At 41.1% G+C, this 7,834-nt stretch overlaps 1 non-coding gene across 1 annotated transcript; it reads left to right on the forward strand.

Annotated features, from left to right (window-relative positions):
- The first annotated feature begins 5,336 nt into the window (after positions 1-5,336).
- Positions 5,337-5,500, forward strand: LOC142599362 (U1 spliceosomal RNA). Its single transcript, XR_012832912.1, has one exon. It is a non-coding gene; the product is annotated as a U1 spliceosomal RNA (small nuclear RNA).
- The last annotated feature ends 2,334 nt before the right edge of the window (positions 5,501-7,834 follow it).

The following is a 7,834-nucleotide window of genomic DNA, read 5'->3' on the forward strand; positions in this document are numbered from 1 at the left end:
TGGAGGAGGAAGTTGTCATCGACACATTCCAGGAACTTCCTGGATTGCTTGTGCCCTGCTGTGTTGCCCCTCCAACAGATGTCAGGGTGGTTGAAGTCCCCCATAAGGACCAGGGCTTGTGAACCTGAGGCTGCTCCTATCTGCCCATAGAGGGCTTCATCTGCTCAGTCCCTGTGGTCAGGTGGCCTGTAGCAGACCCCCACTATGATGTCCTCTTCCCCAGCGTTCCCTTTAATCCTGACCCATAAGCTCTTGGTGGGCTCCTCCTCCATCCCCAGGTGGAGCTCCATGCACTCCAGCTGGTCACTGACATAGAGGGCAACACCCCCCCCTCGCCTGCCCTGCTTGTCCTTCCTAAAGAGCCTGTACCCTTCCATTCCAACACTCCAGTCATAGGAGCTATCCCACCACGTCTCTGTAATGCCAATAAGGTCGTAGCCCTGCAGGCGTACACATTTCTCCAGCTCCTATCATAATACATCATTGTGTCCAGCAACTATTAAACTAATATAATGAACCCTTACAACTAATTTGTTTTAACATGGTCTGGTCAGATTTGTCGTTATCTCAACCCTTCATGCCCTATGTTGAGCAATGAAAGGACTGTTGAGATTTAACCCGGAAGGCAGCTAAAACAATCACACAGCCGTTTGCTCACTCCCCCCCACCAGTGGGACAGGGGAAAGAATTGAAAATGGAAAAGGAAAAAAAACTCGTGGATTGAGATTAAGAGAATTTAATAGGTCAAAAAAAAAAGGAAAATAATAACAATAATAATAATAATACAAAACAAGTGATGAATGGCACAATTTCTCACCACTCGAAGCTGATGCTCCACAAGACCCTGAGCTGACCTGCTTCCCAGCCCACCCTCCAGTTATACGCAGAACATGATCTCGTATGGTATGGAATATCCCTTTGGTCAGTTTGGGTCAGCTGTCCTGGCTATGTCCCCTCCCAGCTTCTTGGGCGCCCTCCACCTTCCCGTTGGCAGGCTAGTATGAGAAGCTGAAACGTCCTTGACTACTTGGCAACAACTAAAACATCAGTGTGTTATCAACATTATTCTCATCCTAAATCCAAACCACAGCATTATACCAGCTGCTAGGAAGAAAATTAACTCTATCATCTCAGCCAAAACCAGGACACAGGGAAATTTGGACATTGAATAAAAGGAACAAGTACCATAATATTTTCTGTGGCAGTAGGCAAAAAGGAAATTTCAGTTTCCTGAAACTGGAAAAAAACCCGATCTTCTTCTAAAGAAAGAGAAAAAGAGAGGACAAAATAGTTTGTTCTAGCTTTATGTCCTGGGTTTTGGCTAGGATAGAGTTATTTTTCACAAGAAGCTAGGAGGGGACACAGCCAGGACAGCTGACTCAAACTAGCCAAAGGGATATTAGATAACATGATGTCATGCTCAGGATATAAAGGGGGCTAGCCGAGGAGCAGGGGCTGCTGCTCAGGGACGAGCTAGGCATCGGTTGACTGAGCAAATTGCATTGTGTATCGAGTACTGTATATTCTAAGTATAGTTGTTATTTTCCTCTTCCTTTGCTGCCATAGAAAACTGTCCTTATCCCAATCCATGAGTTTTACCTTTTTCTTCCGATTCTCCTCCCCAAGAAGGTGAGCAAGTGCTTAGCTGACGGCTGGGGCTAAACCACGACACTTTGTCTTAAGTGTGAAGGATTTATTGAACTCTCTAATTCTTTTCTGCTCCAAAGGGATTTTATACCATTGTCACAGTCATTTTGGTTTGTGGCTAAGGTTATCTTGGTTCTGATCCTGCAATTCAGTTTCCAGTAATGAACCAAGGCTCACACATCTGTAAAAAGGTGAAGTATGAATGCAGCTGAGAAAACTTCTAGTAAGGTGTGTCTCAAATGATCATTATAATTTATCATTATTCTTCCAGGTCTACTTATGATATTACTGTAAAAGATACATAATTTCCCAAAGGCATGAAGTTACTGTTCTATTTTGATTTCTCAATCATATTATTTTTTTTTCTGGAGGGCTACTATTGTAGAATTACAATCAAGAAATAAAACCATACTTTGCCTCAGAAAAGACTTTACTGATGCTTGTTAGGGGGGATATTAATGTGTTTGGTGTTAACTGTGCTGTTCAAACAGTTCACACTGCTATTTAGCGAATGTGGTAGAATTCAAGATACTTACCTTTGCGCCTGCAACAGTGCAGATAAATTTTGCCTTCAATTTCTACAGGAAACTGAGACAGAAAAAGGTGAAGGAAAGGAAAGAGACCACAGTTACTCAAAAAGATAACAATAGACTTGGGAGAGTGATAAAATGACACTTAGTATTTGTATTTAGCATTTGAAAACAACAACACACAAAGCCAAGCAAAAAGGCAAAAAACCAGAAAACGTCCCCAGTCCTGACACTGATTCTTTGGCATCAGTCTTACAGGAACCCACCATAACTCAAGCAAAAATAAATCTTAATATAACTACTTGCACTACATATTTTAAAAGAATAAGGTCTGTCTTTCTTGTCATTCCTATTCCCTCAGAGGGAATTTCTTGTATATTTGTTACTCAACTGACATTTTCATTTTATTCCGATGAGGAATGAATGGCCTTATTTCATCAAAAGATGAAAAACCCAATACAATGTCACTAAGCTACACTCACAACAGTAAAATAAGTGAAGCTCCTCTTTCATATTCTTATGAGTGCTTCAATGTAAGAGAATAAGGTAATATTCAAAATCATAAAAAATACCCTATCCCTATCTGATATTACTATACAAGTGAACAGTCCTACAGCAAATCTGGGCAGAGCCTTGCTAACAGAATGCAGGAAGAAAGACCACAGGGAAAATTCTTTTGACCAGTGATATGAATTTCCCTTTATTGGTTTGGCTGAAGATAATCTATTTAAAGATGATATCTGGTAGTTAAATATGAAGTGAGATCATCCAATTTCAGGTATGCAGAAACCATGGCAAAATATCCACAGGGACTTTTTCTTAAGACAATTTCCCTAGGAGAAGTGTGCTTACTTCCCATAAAAAATGAGGGCGATTCATCAAATGGATATGTATAAGTAAGCAAGTCTCCCTGTTTCCCCTCTGTCTTGGACTTTTTCACAGGAGGGAAAGTAACAATTCCAGTTGTCTTGTTACCGTACATATGTTACTGTGCTAAAAGCTCACATAAAAACGTGTGGCCAGAAACTGTCATTTTGAAGGGACCTGGAGGGAAAGCTGGGGGACCCTTAGTCTTCACAAACCCCAAAGAAGCTTAGTCCTCAGCACTAGTAAGCTTGCATGTCAAACACATAATTCTTTGTTCGCTTCCCACCCTAGAAAATATGTGGTAATGAAAATGTGCCTGATTAGTAATAAACTAATAGCAAAGAACGTGCAAGTGGACAAATTATTTTTTCTGTGACTTACCTCTGCTTCTGCAGAGATGCCCAAGCTAGCCCCAAGGGAGCTGGTTCACACTGCTGGGCACAGGACCCCACGGTGACCCAGTGCTTTCCCTGACATTCAAGACCACTCTGCACCACACCACATTGTGACATGCAGAGGGTTTAGGTCTGTGTCTGGGACTCCCAGCCAGCAGTAGTATCCCACAGAGGCATGTCTGAGCATGCTTTGGGATGTTAAAGCACAGTATCTAAACTAGCCCTATTATTATATGCAGGACACAGACAATCCTGCCTCCTCAATTCCTTCTGTCACTTACTCTGTAGCATATGTAGTTTAAACTGTAGCTTAAATTTAATCAGGAGCAGCTCCAGCATGATGTATGGGGAGGAGGCAGGTTTCCTGAAATGCTTCTGTCTCTGTCTTGCTGCACTGCTGCCATGGTGCCAGCTGCAGCCACAAGAGCCCACAGGGGCCCTGGCTGTCTTCAGTACACTCATTGACCAACTAACACTGGTACCAAGCATGGCCTCAGGGGGCCCTTTTATGTCAGACTTCTGCAAGGTTGCTCTCCATTTGCATGGCACATTGCTGTTATTTTTATATTCTTGGCGTTTCCTGAGGCTGTGTTAGTCCTGCCCTTAGAGTGGCTCCTCCTTGTGAACCATGAGGTACTTCCAGCAAACTGCCATACAGGGACGGCAGAGCAGAAAGTCAACATGATGGCTTCATAGGGCTGGGCAGAAAAGGAAAACACTCTTAAGTGAGAGGTGCTGAGGTTCTGACACTGTTATTTCCCAAAACTGGGACAAAAAAATGACATTCTCTGATACCCTCCGTGTGAAAGAAAATATTTGTTTCTAAAAGTGGTATTGAAATGGCTACCTTTGACTTTACTGTTTGTATCTATGAAAGAATGTATGCAGAAATAGGGAAGTTATTATGCTGGAATTGGCATGAAATGTTCAGGCTTCTCCAAACCAAAGCATTTCTGTGGTCCCCTGGGACTGTCAGTAGTCACACATTCTTGTGGAGCATCTCAGTTCAGTGTTGCTTCAATAGCATTCACAGATGAAAAACCACTCAAATTTTTCAGCCATGGTAATCATAGATATCTCCTGTTGATTAAGGACTCTCTGACTCCAAGGTTTCGTTGGGTTTAATACACTTTCACAAATGCACACAAAACAGCCTAAGTTCATAATTTGTTGCTTAGAGGCATTTCATACTACCAAACCATCCTATCGCTCTTTATAATTTTTTTTTCTCTTGTTAACATTCGAGTCTGAACATTTTTGGAGATGGGATGCTTCTCATACAGGCCAAGATTTCCAGGAAAGACCAAAGATTGTGGAGACCAAATGACAGATACTTTAAAATGATGGGACTTTCAGTGAATGTTCTGCACTTCAGGACAAACAAGGTGGCTACATTGAGCCCACAAAAATTAAAGCATTGTACTGTATTCAGCTTTTTAAATCTTGAATGATCACTAATTTGTTGCAAATCCAAAATAAAACCTCAGAAGTCATTTGGGCTATGCAGAAATAACTGAGAAAAAAAAGAAGGCAATCACACTGTTGTTTTTTAAACTGACACCTGGTGCAAATTTTAACTTTTTATTGAAAGGAAAGCACTGCAGGACCTTTATCCTGAGGATCTCATCACAGCTACTGTTTCAGACAAAACCTTGAAAACCCAGTCAAAAGTGTTGAAACAATTCAGGCTGGAAAAAGAGAAAAAAAAATGCAAATTTTGTGATAATTTCAACCCATGACCTGTCACTATTCGGCTGACACAGAGAAAAGCTGCTGCTCTGAGAGGAAGCAATGCCTCTTGTAGTCAGAAGAAGAGGTGGTTGACAGCAATCCCAGCAAGAACAGAAATTTGCTCTCAGCCACAGCTAGTTCATTGTAGAAGATGGTGACAAAACCAATCCTTACCTGGCAGGGGAGACACCACGATCAGGCAGGTGGTTTTCCCAGGGCGAGGCTCATCCCCTGCACTCCGGGTGTGCTGACCCCTGCGATTTCCCCAAATGCAGGAAACTCAACAGCATAATTTGCGGTAGTGGGGGACTGCGTTCGCGCTCTCCCCTGATTCCAAAAAGGACTGATGTGGTTTAGCCCCAGCCGGCAGCTGAGCACCAAGCCACTCGCTCACCCCTCCCCCAGCAGGATGGGGAGGAGAATGGAAAAACAAAGGCAAAGCCTCGTGGGCTGGGATAAGGACAGTTTACTGGGATGGCAAGGGAGAGGGAAACAATCAACAACAGTGCTGATAACAGATATTCACAATGGGTGATAACAGAAAGCAATTTACCAATCCCACAACTGACCAGATGGTCAAACCATCCTGGAGCCACGCTGAACCCGCCCTTCCCCAACTAGCCCCCTTTTATGGTGAGCATGATGTCACATGGTATGGAATAGCCCCCTGGCCAGCTTGGCTCACCTGTCCTGGCTCCTTGTGAAAATTAACTCTATCCTAGCCAGAACCAGGACACCAATGCTGTGGAAAACCATGATTCTGCCTGCAGTGTGTAATAATTCTGCACTGTTTCTTACTGTGTCAGGCACATCCAAATTTCTTGCATCAACTCAGCTCCCTGTGCAATGAAAGAGCTGTGCATATGTCAATGTATTAAAGGTTCTGCATGCTGTGAAACCCAGTTAAGGAAGTTTCTCACAGGCTCCTCATGCTTTTATATTTGGAGCTCCAGCAACCCTGCAATAGCATAAGAGTTTGGTGAGAAGCGTGGCTTTGATTTCAGCTGACAAGTAATAGAGATTTAAGCCAAATTTACCTCTCTTTAAAGCATAATTTAGCAGATTGCTGTTCACTCTTGTTATTTCAGTGACACAGAGTTGAAGAGCACCAAATGAAAGCTGCATAATTATGAACACTTACTGAAATTTTAAAATACTCCCAAGCAATTAAAGGAAGGCTGCTCAGATGCTGTAGTACAGATCACAAATAATGGAGTATAGGGAATTATCTCACACATTGGTATTATTGATAGCATGGACATTTTTTGATCACATAGAATTGATAATAATTCAATATAAACTCACACAGCTCAAGAGTGCCTCTTTGAATCTCAGTGTTGATTAAGAAAAGTTCATCCAAACATCAAAAAAGGTTTTTCCAAAATCAATTTTTCCACTGAAAAACAGCTTGATTGACCAAAATGTTTTAAAAGATGATTACTCTATGTCAAAAAGCCTACAGTTTCAAGTGAGAAAAAGCATGTTGAATGAATTTACAGATATACTATAATAAATATTTCTAGATCCTTCTATTTTATTTACTTCCACTTCTTCAGCACATCTTGAGGTGGAAAACTCTGAAATATCAGCACTGGACACTGCAAGGCTTCATATAGAAATATAAGTGGCTAAAGTGGGAAACTGTCATCAGACTGCCCTTTGATATGTCTCAAACAAACTCCAAATAGGTAAATTCTTACAATTCAGTATCCATTTATATCTTAACATCTCTCCTGTGTCTGACAACAGGGATGTCAGTCAGCAACATGAATTCAGAATACAGATGCTTATCTACCATAAAACACACAGAAACTTTTATTTAGGGATAGGTGACTTCCCTGGCTTTATAAACCACCGTCCAAAGTCCGAGGCATACAGGCATCAGAAGACACATATGCATCCAAACCAAAGGGAGAGCGAGCTCAGAAAGAATTTCATAGGCAAGAGATTAAAATGGTTCCTCACGAGTCCCATGGTTTTGGTCAGTTAGTTAAAATAGTGGCAAGAAGATGGAGACCTGCTTTTGTCAGAGTGGCTCCAGACACATCAGAAATACTTTGGTAGTAAGAAGATGGAACAAAGATGACCTCTGATGAATAATATCTGCCCAGATCTGCAACACTCCCATGGACAAGCAATTATGACTACACTATCAGGTAACAAATGAGATGAAATAATGAATCCCATATCCAAAGGATTTAGAATTACTAATCAGTTATGAAGATTTGGAAACAGTTCATATTTAGCCTGACAAGGAAAGAATAAATTTACTCACAGTAAAGTTGATTTAAAAAAAATCTTATCTAAGGTCCTTGAAAACTATCATTAAGGTAATTATTTGCCCAGAAAAAATAATACTACTTGAAAGACTGAATTCTAATTAAAAAGAAATGTTTATGGTTACATTCCAACTAATTTCTTCCTCAGTACTGTTTGGTTCTCACTCAAGAATAACAAGGTATATTGGTAGATAGGTTAGTCAAGGGCCCTCAGAAAAGCTCATTTTTCAACTATGACCATTTAACAGCACTTGAGGATCAGAATAAACCAGCTAAGACTTAATCTTGCACTGATTAAATGCCATTTTTTGTTTAGTCTAGAGCAATCAATAATACACTGTTTTAAATGGTCAGTACTGTCTCTTCTTATACATCCATAAACTAT

Source organism: Balearica regulorum, chromosome W (genome assembly GCF_011004875.1).
Source record: "Balearica regulorum gibbericeps isolate bBalReg1 chromosome W, bBalReg1.pri, whole genome shotgun sequence".
NCBI classification, from domain to species: Eukaryota; Metazoa; Chordata; class Aves; order Gruiformes; family Gruidae; genus Balearica; species Balearica regulorum.